We start from the raw sequence: 17,595 nt of genomic DNA on the forward strand, positions 1-17,595 counted from the left end.
CGCTGGCGCACAATGTGCTGCCTAGTGCCAATGCAGGCTCCCCTGCACCATGGTGCAAGATTGTTTTTGTGCAGGAAGGGGCATCTTCCTGCACAAAAACAATCCCATTAGGCATTTTACTCTTCCTATGCATGCTGCAGAATGCAGCGCACAGAGAAAAAGGAAAAAACAAAGAGGAATAAAACATTTATCCTCGCTATGCCCTACCCAGGGAGGCATAGCAGTTTCGGTGCATTCCCAGGTCTACCACTTAAGGTCAATCTGGGAATATGTAAAAATCTATTTCTGTTTTGTGGGAACACCCACGCTCCACCCATCGAACGCCTCCCTGGTAAAGCAACGCAGTGATTTGCGTAGTGCAAGTGCGACACAACTACATGATAAATATGGTCCCAGGTTTTTGCAGCTGCCAATGCTTCAGTTCTACGAATCACAGACTTTGCAACAGCAAAATTGTTTAGTACATCCCGGTGTATCTTTAAAGAGCTCTAGCTTTCCAGTGATCATCTCTGCCGCGCGATATAAAAACAAATGAAATACAAATTAATTTTGGCATCTCTATGACTTTTGACCTCTGTTGCATGCGTGAGGGCATGGTGTGATGCAGCAACACATCAGCTAATCCCCCCTTTGCTGCTTGAACTGCAAAGAACAACCTTTGCTTGGCCTAACGTGCCTTCTGTAACCAGTCCATTTCATTTTGAGAATATTAATTTCCTGTTTAACTTTCAATGCCATTTTTCTTTTACATTTGGCCTCATCCTTAGCTTTCAGTGCCTATGGGGCCATTTTCCTTACTTGCTCTGGGGCTCATGACTTCCTTGCTGCACTACTGGCTGCCTCCTTCAGTGTGCTTCGAATCAGGCTTTGGTGTGTCCTCGCCCCCATTTTGGCAAGCTTTTGGTGGGATTTGGGATTCCCGTGGGGTCCGCGAACATAGAGGTTTATTTTAATTGTCTAGGACAGTCTCTCAGTAATCAAGCCGCCTACCCATTAAAGTATAGATTTAGAAGCCTAATTTTGAGAAGAAATTGGGTTCAGAAAACGCATTGACATTTTATAAGACACAGACCAAGAATGGCAGCTTTGCTATGAATTTGCATCGATTTGGGAATAAGATGTTTGCCAAAGTAAACTGTGGATTTTATTGGAAAAAATCAGGAAAAATTATATTCGAGAAAAGATGGTAGCTGATGTATGCTTGATCAGGGATGGCACAACGGGGTTTGTGCTGCCAGAGAAGGCTTCTGAGGGCTTCTGAGGTGCCCATGTGTTTCATTTATTAGCAGACAAATGCAGACAGAGGTTATTAGCAGAAACAATTTCCTTTTAGCTGGGCCATCTAAAAAGAAACATATTTTTGTGCCTCACTGTTGACAGGGGAAATTAACAGAAATCAGACAAACTCCATATCATTTCTCAGATCAGGAATCTGCTGTGGCTCTGGGCTGGTTCGATTTAATTTTCTAGTATTGAGAAAGATGATCAGTGCCTATTTCTCATGATGCTGTATTATGCCTCAATGCATTTACTACCAATAGACCAAACAACTGAAGTGTATATTACTACAGGGCTCCAGTGCTTAATTTGTGACGGTGGTTTCCAGTGCTCAGCACCAGCACTCAATTGTCAGTACCAGCTCTAGTGACAGTCCAACAAATGGTGGCAATGTCTTTTTAATTTTGAGATGAGCACAAAAACCGTGTTTATTAAGTCAATATACATAAAAAATCAATAATATCAGCATCTCATGCCATTATTATAGATTTGCGTGGCCTGAAATAGTCTAAATTGTCACACGATGATTAGGTGTTATGTTGGTACTGTCATTGGGAGCACTGGCAGGGTATGGGTGGTGCAGACTGCAGTGGTCTTCCGAGAAGGGCCCTGGCTCTTAACTGGTTACAAATTAAGCACTGCAGGGCTCTATGATAGACAGAAATATTTCCAAGTCTTATTGGCTCAGGCAAGGAAAAATCTTCAACAAACCTGTGCTGGGACTTATTAAAGGAGCTAGATGTAGTGCCCCAGTATAGATTTCTGTTTAAATGATGTAACATGGGGATTGGAGACACAAAACCAATTAGTATTCCCCCACCCCGTGTTCGGTGTACCAGCACCGTACACCAGAAGTTACAGACGAGAAATATGAGCATGAGTTTTATTCATAGAGTGCAAGGGGTCAAGACGCTTCATGGCCAAAAACAGTGGGCCACATCAACAAGTCCTATAACATGGAGAATACCTAGATCAGAAAATAGGTCTTGATGGATTTTTTGAACGACTGGGGGTAGACCATGGCAGGGAAGTCAATTGAGCCAGGAGGATAAGCTATAGGACCAGCTTTTTCAGAATCCAATAGGTCTCTGCTTCGGAACCTATTGGCTTTGGCAATGCATTTTTGGGGATGCTATACAGCCTCACTAAATGGAAAAATGCATTTTGCTGCTGCTGTGCAGCATCAGCAAAAGAAAAAGAAAGATAAAATGTGTCACGAGGTGACATGCGTATAGTGTGTTTGCATCATGACAGTACTAACTCTGCGTCATTCAGTAGGCAAGTGCCTACTAATTAGTGGGGACACCATTTTCTTTTTTTCTTTACCTATCCAAGATGGTGGACGTGATAACAAAAGAAAATTACTAGTCGTACAGGGTTGTTTAGGTCTCTCCGTAGACGGCACATGTGCAAGTCCTTTTGATGCCTTTTAGGGTACTTAGAGGCCACTCATTGCTTACCATTAGTTGGCCTGTTTGTCACTTTCATGGCCTCATTGTCACTTATATTTGCTTGCTTCTTATTACACAGATTTCGTAGTTTTCCTTCCGCTTCATGTATTTGTCCCTGCCCAAGATCATGGATACATTACTTGTGTACTTCCACTGCTCACTTTTTCCGGTGATACATTTTTCTTTAAGTACTTTACAAGAGAGCTCCCCTAGCTCCCACCCTTAAAGACCCACATTTTGAGTTGTATCCTTAAAACATACTCCGACTGGATCTGACGAACTGTCAGAGGCAGGGAGTTCCATAGTTTCGTGCCAGGTAGCCATAGGAGCTCCCACCTGAGCGTGTTCTTTTAATGTTAGGAACAGACACCAGCCTTTCCCCAGCCGATCTTAGATTTCTAGCTGGTACGTATAGTCTGATCAGAGATTGAAGGTACTGTGGTCCTTTTTAGGTCTCGGCTAGCGAAGGCTGCGCTTGCGCAGTCTCGCTCGCGAGATTTAATGACTTGGAGAAGAGGGGCTTGAACCCGCCCCTCTTCTCCCCTGTTCTCCATTGGCTGGCCTCTTGAATGCTGGCCAGCCATTGGAGAAGAGGTCCCGTCACTCAGATCAGGCCCCGTCCTTTTCGGATCGGGGGCGTGTTTTTTAAAGAAAGTCTCATTCTCTCCTTCAGCCAATGGCTGGAGGAGAGAAAAGACAAACACGCCCCCGAATCCGAAAATGCCGCTGCCTTTCTCCGAGGCATTTCTTCTTGACCTCGGAGAAAGGCAGTGGTGTGCCTTTTGCTCTGCCTTGTTTCACCCCGAGATTTTAAATCGGTAACGTTAGAACTTGCAACTACTGCAGCCACTTTCCTTGTTCCTGTTCTTTGTGGTACGGGAGTTATACCGAAACACTTGTTTTGTTCTAAATATGCGTGGTATAACTTCGTCTCCATACGCAAACATTACAAGGTTTGATGTGACAATGATCGTTGTTTAATCTCTTCAAACATCGCCCTAGTACTCCTGTTACGCGTAAAGTTTTTTCTTGGCCACCTGTGGGCCGAAGATATGGTGAGTTTGTGCCTGACACAAACATGGCAGCTTCTTTGAGACTTCGCGACTATCAAAGCGTAAACAAGTCTAATATACTTGGCGGAATTTTTAAGACGTATACTAAGTTCATTTGCAATTTGAAAAAAGCAGAACAGAGGTTCATTGGCAAGTAAAAGATTTGATTTTAAATCGTTTGGGGGTTCGTAGAGATGACGCTACGTTTTTCTTTTCCGCATGTCCCAAGTTGCCGGTGTAGGGGTTAGCCCAAAATCTCGTGACTCTGGTTGGCCCGAGGTCCCGTGATGCGCGTGTCGCATGACGTCGCAAGAGTCGATTGGCTGCATTCTGGTCGCTCCCGGTGAAGCGGTTGACAGTTGAGGTGGTAGCCAGGTCGGTACACGTTCTCGGGCTGATGGAAGACGGCGGAAGCGGAGCGGCCCGAGGGGCTTATGGAGCGCCTAGTGCTGGCGGCGGTTTCAACCTCGAGAGGTTTCTGCGGCAACCACAGACTGTGACTCGAATCATTAGCGCGGTGAGGAACCATGAGCATAGGGAATCTGGCTACGGTAGAGAGCGAAACAGGAAAACGTTACAAATTTAGAACCGTAGTCGTCTCTTTGCTGACACAGTTAGAAACTACATTCAATCGCACTTTCACTTCCCTGTTATGTCATGATCCGAACTTGTAGAGCCAGGGGCGCAACTAGAGCCAAATTTCGTGGGGGGGCTAAGCAAAAATTTCGGGGGGGGGGCTGAGTCTTTAAACAGTAGGCAGAGTGGCGCTGATTTCGGGGTGGGGGGGCTGAATCTAGGCAGAGTGGAGCTGGAGGGGCTCTTAGAAGGGGTGAAACAACATCGAAGCCTCATTAACATGCAAATGGTCTTTTAAAGACCTGTGAAGTGCTCGGGCACGGCTTTGTGTCTGCCCGGGAAGCGGTCTCATCCCGGGCTGCCACACGACGTGTGGGGCTGAAGCCCTGTGAGTCCAATGGGTGTTGCGTGCCTGTGTAGAGCAGAGGGTGGGGTTAAGCGTTCATTTGTCTCAGTTTAATTAAAAACTGCTGTACCGCGGCCGTCTGTCGCGAGAGGGACACGCCGCATTTAGGGTGGACGAGAGATCATGCAGACGAGCTCCGCTTCACCTAACACGGGAAATTGTTCGGTGCTTCACCGCAGCGGGGCAGGTCCTGGCTTCAAAGGTGACTCGCCTCTTCGTGGGTTGACGCTCTATGGCGAGCCCGATGCTTATCGGCGGCCCCAGCGGGCCTCCCCCCAACCAATATTGCCTCTTTCCCCCTTCCCCATTGAGCTCCTGCAGCGTGTTCACGGACAGCCTTCAGCCACCTCTTCGCCTCAATAAAGGTTGCGCAGTGGCCGCCTTTGAGCGAGGTCTTTGTTCCCTCTCTGTGAAAATAATTGAAATTATGTGGCTAAAAATATCACAACCTCGTCCTTGCCAATTCCATCAGCGCCTAAACCCTCATTTCTGAGATGACCTTGCTATCCACTTTTGTATAGTTTTATAGAGCCAATTGCATAGCAAAGTTGCGACAATTTTCAGTCCTCCAGGCGAAATCAAATGTGCATGTTGGAGCGCTCCCCATACAATCATTCAGTGCTACCACTAGATGGTGCCCTGAGGCTACTACCTTACTTGCCTTGTAGGGGCGCAGTACCCGCTCAGTATAACAACTTGCCCACGTAGACAAACCTAAGGTGTCTCAGTCTTATAAACATAGCTGTTGTGTGGCCGTGTCACAAGCTACATCTCCAGCCAAACCTGGGTTTTTAGAAAACAATACTTTTTATAAAAAAAAAAAATACAGTTTACTCTTTTAGAACAACTACGTTGACTCTGCCATTTTTTTTGCGTTTGAGGTGTCTAAAGGTAATATACACATAAAACTTTAAATGTAACCTAATGAATGCAGACAGGACAAGTCGTAAACAGCAATTACCTCTGTTTTCCGACTTGTGCCTTCAAAAGTTCTTTCATGAGCCTGCTGGACTACTCTGTGTGACGTCTATGTTCTAGGAGGAAGTAACCCTGTATTCTCCAGTGTTGAAATTTAAGGGTTACAGGCAGGGCCTTAAGTGGGATGAAAGATTGGGCGTGGGGGGGGTGGGTCTCAAAGGGGCGTCGTCAATGTAATTAAGGGCGTGGCTTCAAACACGTAAGCTAAACAGCTGTGCTTAGAATAGTGTGCCGCCCAACTTGCATTTTGATGATTTATTGCTTTTCTCGTCACAGGTGCTTGAAGGTTTGTGGAAGCCACTGTGTGTGTGGCTCTGTGTGTGTGGCTCTGTGTGTGTGGCTCTAGGCGTGGTGGCTCTGTCTGTGTGTGGGTATCTGTGTGTGTAGGTGGCTCTGTGGGTGGCTCTATTTGTGTGTGGGTTGCTTTATGTGAGTGGCTCTGTGTGTGTGGGTGGCTCTGTGTGTGGGTGGCTGTGTGTGTGTGGCTCTGTGTGTGAGTGCAAATGCAAAAGGTCTCGCATTTGAGAGTGATTAAGCTATTGACATTGTAAATAACAATGCCGTTTCTTTAAATGTTTTAAAAACAAAAACATAAACAAAAATAATGTCATGAGCAAAGCTAATAGCTCTAACTTTACCAATGCCGAGACCATTGCATTGTTGCTTGTTTGTAATTGCCTTGTGACAAAAGTACAAGGCTTTAAAAAACAGACCTATGCCGGACCAGTAACCAGAGCAGCTTCTTAAGTGCGTTCCCCATTGGTGCACACTTAGGAAGGTTAAGAGAAGCAGCAGCATTCAGCACTCTTTGGAGCCTCCTGATCCGACTCTGTGTGACCCCCAGGTCCAGCACATTACAGTAATCAAGCCTTGACACAATCAGGGCCTGGACCACTGTTTTTCAAGCTGGCTCTGGCAGGCACTGGAGAATCTTCCTTTGCATCTTAAGAATTCCAAAACATTTCCCAGCCACTGCAGTGATTTGGCTGCCAAAAGATGGCTTACTGTCCAGCCAAATGCCCAGGTCCTTCACCTTAGCTTCAGGTTCAGGTAGCGCACCTAGCTCCACAGGCCATCAAGCTGTAGGCCAGATGTTGGATTGCATAGCAAGAGTTAGCACCTCGGTCTTTGCAGCACTGAGCTTAAGACAGTTCCAGTCCATCCACCTTCCAACTTCTGCAGGGCAGAGGCACGAGGATGAGGCAATGTTGGAAGAGTTTTTTGACAGAGTGATAATAAGCTGCATGTTATCCGCATATAAGATGATGATAAACCCATAGCTTTCGATGACCTCCTCAAGCGGTTGCATGTACACATTAAACAATGTAGGGCTCAAAGACGAGCCCTGTGGTACTCCTTGGTTCACTGGAAACACTTTTGACAAGTACAGCTTTTGTGCTACCTGAAAAGTGCACCCCTGCAAAAAGGAGGTGACCCAGCTCAATACTTTATTGCCCACTCCACAGTTGCAGTGTCACTCCAGCAGGGAGTTATGGGACACAGTATCGAACGCGGTGCTAAGATCTAATAATAGCAAAGGCGCTGAATCCCCTGAATCCCCTGAATCCAAAATCTTACAGACTGACTCTGTCACCAGCAACAAGGCTGACTCAGTACTGTGTGATGGGCGAAAGCCTGATTGCATCATGTGTAGTAAGTTACGACTCTATATGAAGGCAGAGAGCTGTTTATTAACAAACTTCTTCGTGATTTTAGAGAAAAAAGGTAGTAGTCAAATTGGATGGAAATTCTCTGGCTTAGCTGGATCCAGCTGCCTTTTTTTAAAAATAGTGGAACCACCACAGCACGCTTCCATTGCCCAGGAACCTGGCCAGATGCCAGGGTTTCATTAATCGATTCACCTACTACAGGTAGAATTACTTCCACCCCTCCTTCCAGCATGGACGGAGAGACCGGGTCCAGTGCAACCCTGATTTTACCGAAGCACATTGCGGGGGCAGCTCCTCAGGCTCAATAGGCCTGAAGTTTGATAGCTTAGAGCTATCCTCTGGGCCACTGAACCAAGAGCTCAAGCATGAGGCATCTTTCTCTCAGGAAAAGACTTGCATATTTTGGCCACTTTTTCCATAAAGAATTGGGCTAAGACATTGCACCCCTCTTCAGAGGGTGCAATTGACGCTGAAACTCGAGATTGAGATGAGAGTGAGTTCACTACTGCAAAGATTTCACAGGACGAACCTTGGTCTGTTTGAATTTTATTTGTGTAAAATTCACGGCAAGCTTTCTTGATATGGCAGTGATACATTTTTTGTGCAGCCACATAGTCCCTCTTACACACAGGGTCATACTCTCTGCTCCACCTGCGCTCGAGACACTTGCACTTCTTTTTTAGAACAGCAGATCCTCATTGAACCAGTCACCTGATGGATTTAATCTAGGGAAAGATCTGGTTCTCTAATGAAGCTATTTTGTCTAGCACTCCATTAATCCAATTGTCCACTTGTGCATCAAAACCTATGTGCATGACTATCCAAAGTGGGCCGACTAGTACTCAGAGCATCACACAATTTAGGAGTAATAACTTTAGCCCACCTTTTCACTCGGGTCGACGAGGTTGAGGCAAAACTAGCAGGCAACTTCTCAGAAGAAAATTGAAAAAGGAATTGCCATATGATCTGACCAAAGGAGAGGGATAGGGTGGTCAGTGACTAAACCAGTCAGGTTAGAAAAGACAGGGTCAAGAATATGCCCCAATCTATGTGTGAGGGAAGTCACACACTGGGCCAGCTGTATACCCCCCAGATCTCCAATCACTGATTTTGCTGCCGAACAGATGACATCATGAGAATGCAGGTTAAAGTGGAATACCGCAGAACCAAGGGAGACACCACGTCTGCTAATCGTGAAACAAACTTAGAGGCAGGACCTGGTGGATGATAGATCAAGCTGCCTGTTATTGTGCAGTTGTTGGTCAATGCCAACGAGAAGCGAGCTGCTTCACTGCCTTCAATGCACAGTTTGGAAAGGGTACACTGTACCGCGTGCTTGAAAATGATTGCGATCCACCGGATTCCCTTTCCTTGTCCATCCATTCTCACGATGGCAAAACCTTTAGGGATAGCTTGAAGAAGATCAGGAGAGGTGTCCTGTGTGAGCCACGTCTTGGTGAGTGTTAGACGGCGACCTCAGAGGAGCCCGGAAAGGGGTCCTGACTTCCCTGAGTCCCACCCGTGTAGTATTGTAGCCGGGCACTGGCGAGAGATTCCCCAGGGGGAGGAATCTCGCAACTAGGATCGTACTTCTGGCACCACACGACACAGAGAGACCACACGGGGTATTCTCAGAACAAGCTTTATCAAATAGGTATCACTGCAAATATGTACAAGGTGAGCACGGGCTCAAGAGTCTCGGAAAGGTAGGGGGTAGCGGGACTGTCTCTTGGTAACGGTTCAAAGCAGGGACGTATCCGGCGCACAGCTCACAATCCTCGAGCTGGGGGATACGTGGTCGGAGTCGGGGTCCGGCGGGACCGTGAGAGTCTGGGGGAGCCGCGAGTCACTCAGCAGGGCTCAGGTACAAGTTCGGAGGTCTTACGATCTTCAGGGAGCCGCGAGTCACTCAGCAGGGCTCAGGTACAAGTTCGGAGGTCTTACGATCTTCAGGGAGCCGCGAGTCACTCAGCAGGGCTCAGGTACACGTTCGGAGGTCTTACGATCTTCAGGGAGCCGCGAGTCACTCAGCAGGGCTCAGGTGAGTTCCAGTTCCAGGAGCCGCGACCACGTCAGCAGGCTCTCGTTGTTCCAGCGTCGAATCTGGCGGACAGTCCCAGAGCACCCCTTGTTATAGGTCGACCCCGCTTTGATGTCCGGAGTCTGCGCAGGCAGGGGTCTTGTCACCTGGGGGCCGCTTGTCGGGGTTTCCTGCTATTGTCTTTTGATCCCTTCAGGGCCGGGTCGGGAGGAGTCCCAGACACCCAGCAGGCACGGAGCCAGCCCGCAGGGAGGCCGGAGGGCCGATCGAAACCCATCGTCCCAGGGGAGTTCAGAGGTGCGATAGAAACTGCTCCTCCCTCTCTCATCCCCTGGAAGCGTGATGTCCTCCAGCCGGAGTGGCGCCTCGAGGCCCGGGTCGCGCTGGAGCCGGGCGGCCATCTTGTTGCAGGGAGTGGGCACGCGGGCCCGGGGTGGCCGAAAGGAGAGAGGCCATGGACGGGGATGTCCGGGGTTGGTGCAGGTGTCCTGGTGGGAAAGGTCGGCTGGGCCGCGTGCTAGGGCTGCAGGCACCAGGTTTCGGTGGTGCGGGGGCACGGAGGGCCATTCTACGAGGCCGGGTCCAACACGCGCCCCCCCCCAGCTGAAAGCCGGAGAGAACTGCCCATCACCTTGGGGGGTTCTCTTCGCTGAGGCGGAAGAACCGGGAGAGGCCGTCAGCGTTGGCGTGGTCCGTACCAGGGCGGTGTTCTACGGTGAAGTCCATTCCCTGGAGGGAGATTGACCACCGCAGTAGCTTGGGGTTTTCTCCTCGCATCTGCATGAGCCATCGCAAGGGCCGATGGTCAGTTTGGACCCTGAAATGAGTGCCGAACAGGTAGGGTCGTAGTTTTTTGAGTGCCCAGACCACGGCAAAGGCTTCGCGCTCTATGGTGCTCCACTTCTGTTCTCGGGGTAGCAGCCGCCGACTGAGGAAGGCGACGGGCTGGTCTAAGCCTTGATCATTCACCTGGGACAGGACGGCCCCAATGCCATGCTCGGAGGCATCGGTCTGGACTATGAACTCCTTGGTGTAGTCGGGAGCCTGGAGGACGGGGGCCGTGCACATGGCCTTTTTTAGAGCATCGAAAGCTTCCTGGCAGGCAGCCGTCCATTGCACCTTCTTTGGCTGTTTTTTAGACGTGAGTTCAATGAATCGGCGGTAGTAGCCCGTGAGTCCCAGAAAGGCCCGGACTTCCGTTTGGGTGATGGGTGGGTCCCAGGCCAGGATGGCGTCGATCTTTGGCTGTAGAGGAGCGACCTGGCCACTCCCGACTTGGTGCCCCAGGTAGAATACGGATCCTTGCCCGATCTGGCACTTGCTGGCTTTTACGGTGAGGCCTGCCTGGCGCAGGGCGGTTAGCACTCTCCGGAGGTGTTGGAGGTGCTCACTCCACTCTGAACTGAAGACAGCGATGTCGTCCAGATAGGCCGCGCTGAACTGTTCTAGCCCGGCCAGGACCCTATTTACCAGTCTCTGGAAAGTGGCCGGGGCATTTTTCATCCCGAAGGGCATCACGCGGAAGCGGTAGTGCCCATCGGGGGTGGAGAAAGCAGACCTCTCCTTGGCCCCTTCGGTGAGCGCAATCTGCCAGTAGCCGCAGGTGAGGTCGAAAGTGCTGAGGAACCGGGCGGCCCCTAGTCGGTCAATGAGCTCGTCGGCTCGTGGAATGGGGTGGGCATCGGCTCGGGTAACGTCATTGAGCCCCCGGTAATCCACGCAGAACCGGAGCTCGGGGGCGACACCGGGGGCTGCTGCCTTCGGAACCAGGACCACGGGGCTGGCCCAGGGACTGTCAGAGGGCTCGATCACCCCCAGGGTCAACATCTTCGAGACTTCGGCTTGAATACAGGACCGGACCCGGTCAGGAACCCGGTAGGCTCGGTGTCTCACCGGCGGGCTGTCCCCGGTGTCCACATCGTGAACACACCAGTTAGTGACCCGGGGGGTCAGGGAGAAGAGGTCAGAAAATTGTCTGAGGAGCTGGCGGCAGTCCGCTTGTTGCTGGGCAGTGAGGGCTGGGGAGAGGTTCACTCCCTCCACGGAGCCATCCTGCTCCTTGACACACAGGAGGTCCGGGAGGGGATCCGACTCATCTTCGGCCCCGTCATCGGTGGCCAGCAGGAGGCTCAGTTCTGTCCGCACGAAGTGAGGCTTGAGGCGGTTTACGTGCAGGACCCGGAGGGGATCCCGAGGCGACTGGACGTCTACCAAGTAGGTGACTTGGCTCTTCCTCTCAACCACTTTGTAGGGCCCAGTCCATCGGTCCTGGAGAGCGCCAGGCTTCACGGGGGCCATGACCCACACCTGCTGGCCCGGCTGGAACTCGACCAGAGTAGCATTCTGGTCGTACCAGCACTTCATTTCTTCTTGACTCGCCTCCAGGTTGGCCTCGGCCAGTTCTCGGAACCTCCTGGTCTGGTTCCGGAGGGCCAGGACATATTAGAACACATCTCGGGGGGTGGTCTAGGGTGCTGCCTCCCACCCTTCCTTAACCAAACTGAGGGGACCTCGGACGGGGTGCCCATAGAGTAATTCAAACGGGCTGAACCCTAAGGACTTCTGGGGGACTTCCCGGTAAGCGAACAAGAGGCAGGGGAGCAGGACGTCCCACTTATGCCGGAGGGGCTCTTCTAGGCCAGCGATCATCCCTTTCAAAGTCCTATTAAACCTCTCTACTAGGCCGTTCCCTTGGGGATGGTACGGGGTGGTGAACTTATAGGACACCCCACATTGTTGCCACAGGGACGTCATATACCTTGATATAAAATTAGTGCCGCGATCGCTCACGACCTCGCGGGGAAAACCCACCCTGGAAAAGATCCCCATCAGGGCCCGGCCCACCACGGGGGCCGTAATGGTGCGCAGGGGAATAGCCTCTGGGTAGCGGGTGGCGTGGTCCACTAGGACCAAGATGAAACGGTGACCTTGGGAGGTGGGGGGGTCCAGTGGCCCCACGATGTCGATTCCGACTCGTTCGAAGGGGGTACTGACGACCGGGAAGGGTTGGAGGGGAGCCTTGCGCTTCCCCCCACTCTTCCCACTGGCTTGGCACGTGGGGCAGGACTTGCAGTGTCCCTCTACCGCTGCTTTCATCTTAGGCCAATAAAAATGGGTCACGAGACGGCTGTAGGTCTTGTCCTGACCCAGGTGACCAGCGAGGGGGACATCGTGGGCTAAGCCCAGGAGGAAATCCCGGAAGCGGAGGGGTACCACCAGTACCCGTCCGGATCCCAGCTCCACTGATTTCTGCTCACTATACAGGATGTTATTCTCCCAATAGATTCGGTGCGTTCCGGTCTGGTCACCTGCGGCTTGGCCCTCGGCCTGGCGCCGCAGCCCGACCAGGGAAGGACAGGTGGCTTGCTCCCGGCAAAATTCTTCCCGGGTGGGCCCGCCCTCGTGGCGCCAATGGGCCAACTCGGGTAGATCCCCCAACTCGGGGACCGGGGCGGGGTCGGATGGGGCGGGTTCGTCGCTGGCGACGGACCCTTCGGATGGGGGAACGGGAGGACCCTCGGCGGGGACGGTGCGGGCTCCTTCGACCGGGGGGCTCTCGACTTCTCTCTGGGGAGTGAGTCGGGCTGTCATAGATCGGGTGGTGGCACACACCCACTCGGGGAGTCCCATCATTCCTAGGTGGGCCTTGCGCTCTACGTGCTTCCAGGGAGAACTCTCCAGGTCGTTCCCTAAGAGGCAGTCGACCGGCTGGGAGGTTCTTACGGCCACCTTGAGTTTACCTATCACCCCTCCCCACTCAAATGGCACCAGGGCTACCTGACACATACTTTCCCTATTGTCTGCAGATATTACGGGGCAAAAGACATTGGGGAGGATCTGCTCCTCGGGAACTAGGTGCCTGAGGACACCGGTGATACTGGCCCCGGTGTCCCGCAGGGCCTCTACCTGGTGGCCATTGATCTTGACGAGCTGCCCATATTTCTGCGTGTTGGATGGTAGGAGGCTACCAGGGATCATTTCCCTATCTCCCAGGGACAATAGGGCCATAGCGGTGGGTTCCCACTCCTCGGCTTCCTCAACCTCCTCCCCCAGGGCTACGTTGGCTATCTGTCTCGCAGGGGTGACTTGGGTGGCCATGGGGCACTCTGGGTCATTGGCGTAGTGCCCGGGTTTCTGGCAACGAAAACATGTGACGGTCACCCGGTGTCCTCGTCTCCCAGGGGGCCCTGTTACTGGTGGGGGGGCGCCGGGAAAGGTGGAGGTGGTGTCTTCGGGGGGCTAGGCTGGGACTCTCTCGGCCCTCCCTGGTTCCCTCCCCCTCTCTGGCGGGGTGGTCCCTGACTGGTTCTGGGGTATTCTCCTACCATGCCCCGGGAGACCCGGGTGTTGGTCCAGCGGTCGGCCTCCACAGCCAGCTTCCGGGGATCTGTGAGCTTGCTATCCAGCAGATGTTGACGTAGCTCTACGAAGCAGTTCGCAGCCAGATGTTCCCATAACATGAGGTCAGTGAGTTCGGCAAGGGTGGTGACCTTGCTGCCCTTGACCCACCCATCGAAGGCCCGACTAAAAAAGTTTACATACTCCACCCAGGTGGTGCCCGGGATCTTCCTGCAGTCCCGGAACCGTTGGCGGTACATTTCTGGGGTGAGGCCGTATCTTGTGAGGAGAGCCTCTTTCATGTGGCTGTAGGAGGTCTGCAGGGAGAGGGGTAGGTCGAGCAGGGTGTCCCTTCCTTCGCTCAGAAACCGCCCCCACAACCCCGCCCCCCAGTCCTTCTGTGGAATCCGATGGGAGGTCATGGCGACCTCGTAGGCCCGAAACCATTGCTGAATGTCATCGTTTTTATAATATTCTTTGACCACATCCTTGGGGATGTGGACCTTCTGTTCCGCTGGGGGGGCCGTCTCTCGGTTCCCCGAGGGCCTCCCGTCCTCATTTCGGGCCTTGAGCTCGAGTTCTTTTAAGCTGCGTTCGTGCTCTAGTTGGAGCTTTCTTCCTTCGTGCTCCCGTTGGAGCTTCTTTTCTTCCAGTTCGCCTTGTACGCGCATTTGCTCTACCGCTAGCTTTTTCTCCGCTAACTTCAACTCGCCCTCGATTTTGAGTTTGGCTAACTCGAGTTCATGACTGCGGCTTCTCTCTCTGTCCGCGAGTTCTCCCGGGGTAGGCCCCCGTCTGGTACAATGCCTTGCACCTGATTGTCGCTGCTTTCACTTGGAGGGGGTTCGGCTTCGTCGGGGCGCTCCCCCGTGCCTTCCGGGCGGGATGCCCCGGTCTCCACCCAAGTTTTCAGTGCTTTCTGCAAGTCTTCCTTAGTGTTGAGGCCAGTGGTAGCTATTTTAAGTTCTTTGCAAAATTGTTTTAGCTCTTTGTGTGTGTATTCTTCCAGATGCTCCACCTGGAACACTCTGTTGGCGTTGGTTTCTGCGGAGCTCATGGCGCTTCCTTCTGCCATCTTTGTTGGTCGTGCGTCCGTTGTTCACTGTACGATCTCTAGGTGATGGGCCCGAATCCCGTCGCTTGCCACCAATGTTAGACGGCGACCTCAGAGGAGCCCGGAAAGGGGTCCTGACTTCCCTGAGTCCCACCCGTGTAGTATTGTAGCCGGGCACTGGCGAGAGATTCCCCAGGGGGAGGAATCTCGCAACTAGGATCGTACTTCTGGCACCACACGACACAGAGAGACCACACGGGGTATTCTCAGAACAAGCTTTATCAAATAGGTATCACTGCAAATATGTACAAGGTGAGCACGGGCTCAAGAGTCTCGGAAAGGTAGGGGGTAGCGGGACTGTCTCTTGGTAACGGTTCAAAGCAGGGACGTATCCGGCGCACAGCTCACATTCCTCGAGCTGGGGGATACGTGGTCAGAGTCGGGGTCCGGCGGGACCGTGAGAGTCTGGGGGAGCCGCGAGTCACTCAGCAGGGCTCAGGTACAAGTTCGGAGGTCTTACGATCTTCAGGGAGCCGCGAGTCACTCAGCAGGGCTCAGGTACAAGTTCGGAGGTCTTACGATCTTCAGGGAGCCGCGAGTCACTCAGCAGGGCTCAGGTACACGTTCGGAGGTCTTACGATCTTCAGGGAGCCGCGAGTCACTCAGCAGGGCTCAGGTGAGTTCCAGTTCCAGGAGCCGCGACCACGTCAGCAGGCTCTCGTTGTTCCAGCGTCGAATCTGGCGGACAGTCCCAGAGCACCCCTTGTTATAGGTCGACCCCGCTTTGATGTCCGGAGTCTGCGCAGGCAGGGGTCTTGTCACCTGGGGGCCGCTTGTCGGGGTTTCCTGCTATTGTCTTTTGATCCCTTCAGGGCCGGGTCGGGAGGAGTCCCAGACACCCAGCAGGCACGGAGCCAGCCCGCAGGGAGGCCGGAGGGCCGATCGAAACCCATCGTCCCAGGGGAGTTCAGAGGTGCGATAGAAACTGCTCCTCCCTCTCTCATCCCCTGGAAGCGTGATGTCCTCCAGCCGGAGTGGCGCCTCGAGGCCCGGGTCACGCTGGAGCCGGGCGGCCATCTTGTTGCAGGGAGTGGGCACGCGGGCCCGGGGTGGCCGAAAGGAGAGAGGCCATGGACGGGGATGTCCGGGGTTGGTGCAGGTGTCCTGGTGGGAAAGGTCGGCTGGGCCGCGTGCTAGGGCTGCAGGCACCAGGTTTCGGTGGTGCGGGGGCATGGAGGGCCATTCTACGAGGCCGGGTCCAACAGTGAAGAAGACCGCATCTGGCGATGCTCTTCCAGGAAATCATGTATTTCCACTTTATGTTTAACTAGTGACCCTCAATTAATAGAATAAAATATTGCTGTGGGCTGGGGTGTAAAGGTTAAGTTACCCACGGTATTACTCTTTGGCCAAGATTTGAGTAAATACCCACAGCTCTACCTGTACTGGGTCTGACACATGGCGGCAGGCTAACGGCCGGGACATTGCAAGATCCAGTAGTAACTGTTTAGGTTACTGGCTAGGGGCGGATACCAACCCACCAGGTGTTCTGGCCCCTGGAGTCGTCCAGGCGTGGACAGACGCAGACAGGCTTGCCTTTGGTGTTACGTTGGCGCATCAGTGGCACTCCCACTGCGTGTGTCAGCTGCACATCCGGGTTTTCATACCCTTGATAAAGGCCCCGGGGAGGGAGTGCTGGAGCGCTAACCCCAAAAGATGGTGGCCAGGAAGTGAGGAGAAACTTCAGTAGCCTAACCCCTTCCGCACAGACAGAAATCTGAGGCAGACTGAGGGGTGGGCACTGCAGCATGGCACAAAATAAAGGTAATGACCCTATCCCCAACACAATCCTAAAACAGTGAATAAAGTAGCACAATTCAGCCCAACAATTAAAAATTAATTATCAGGATGCGTAGCGCCTGGACCTTGCAGCGCGTCTGCATTATCATGCCCTTGATAAAGGCCCTCGGGAGGGAGCACTAACCCCACAAGATGGCAGGCAGAACTGGAAACCATGTCCATGATTACATTGGGTTAGGTGGCTACATGAAAGGTATGTTAGTGATGGAGGAACTTCTATAGTGTACCCTACAAACTGACTTTTTTAAAACAATTTATTTTTATTTCTTACAGTACATCATGATACATCAGCCATTACCTTTTTCAATATAATCTTTACTTAATTATACTCTTCCACACTTTTCATCAATATAGGAGCAAGTAATAAAAAAAGGAGTTGTCACAGTGTCCATTAAGGATCATATTGTCAATGACCAACAGTGGCAGTGGGCATCTATGGGGAGGGGGGTGTTCAGGCGCGTGCGCAAATAATATGAAAAAAACGTTTCTGAACCAACATCCTCCGCTCCAGACCACTTCCGATGAACTGCACTCTGCTCTGTGGACACCAATCCTGGTGCTGCTCGCAGGCTGTGAGAGCAGCGCCCCGATTGGAGGGAGTGGCCTCACTCTGTGCTCCCCACCACCCTGAAGGCATGCACGTACTCAAACTCAGATGTCATAAGACAGCCGGGTTAGAGCTTTCAAATTGCGTATGTCTGGCTGGCCGTCACAAGATAGCCGGCCAAAGAGAACTGCGCACGTTGAAAAGTGCCCCAACAGCCCACCCTCCTCCCTGCTGCTGTCATTTAGATGTGACCCCGCCCCATCCTGATGCTCGGTTCAGGACGGGAGGATGGTAATGTATTACCATTTTATTTTTCATCTTTGGGGGTAATTTAAGTGGGGCGA

At 52.3% G+C, this 17,595-nt stretch overlaps 1 protein-coding gene across 1 annotated transcript in view; it reads right to left on the reverse strand.

Moving 5' to 3' along the window:
* The window catches only part of FAM78B (family with sequence similarity 78 member B), a 151,918-nt gene that overhangs the window by 50,151 nt on the left and 84,172 nt on the right, over positions 1-17,595 (reverse strand). The window lies entirely within an intron of this gene.

Source organism: Triturus cristatus, chromosome 4_2 (genome assembly GCF_964204655.1).
Source record: "Triturus cristatus chromosome 4_2, aTriCri1.1, whole genome shotgun sequence".
Taxonomy (NCBI): domain Eukaryota; kingdom Metazoa; phylum Chordata; class Amphibia; order Caudata; family Salamandridae; genus Triturus; species Triturus cristatus.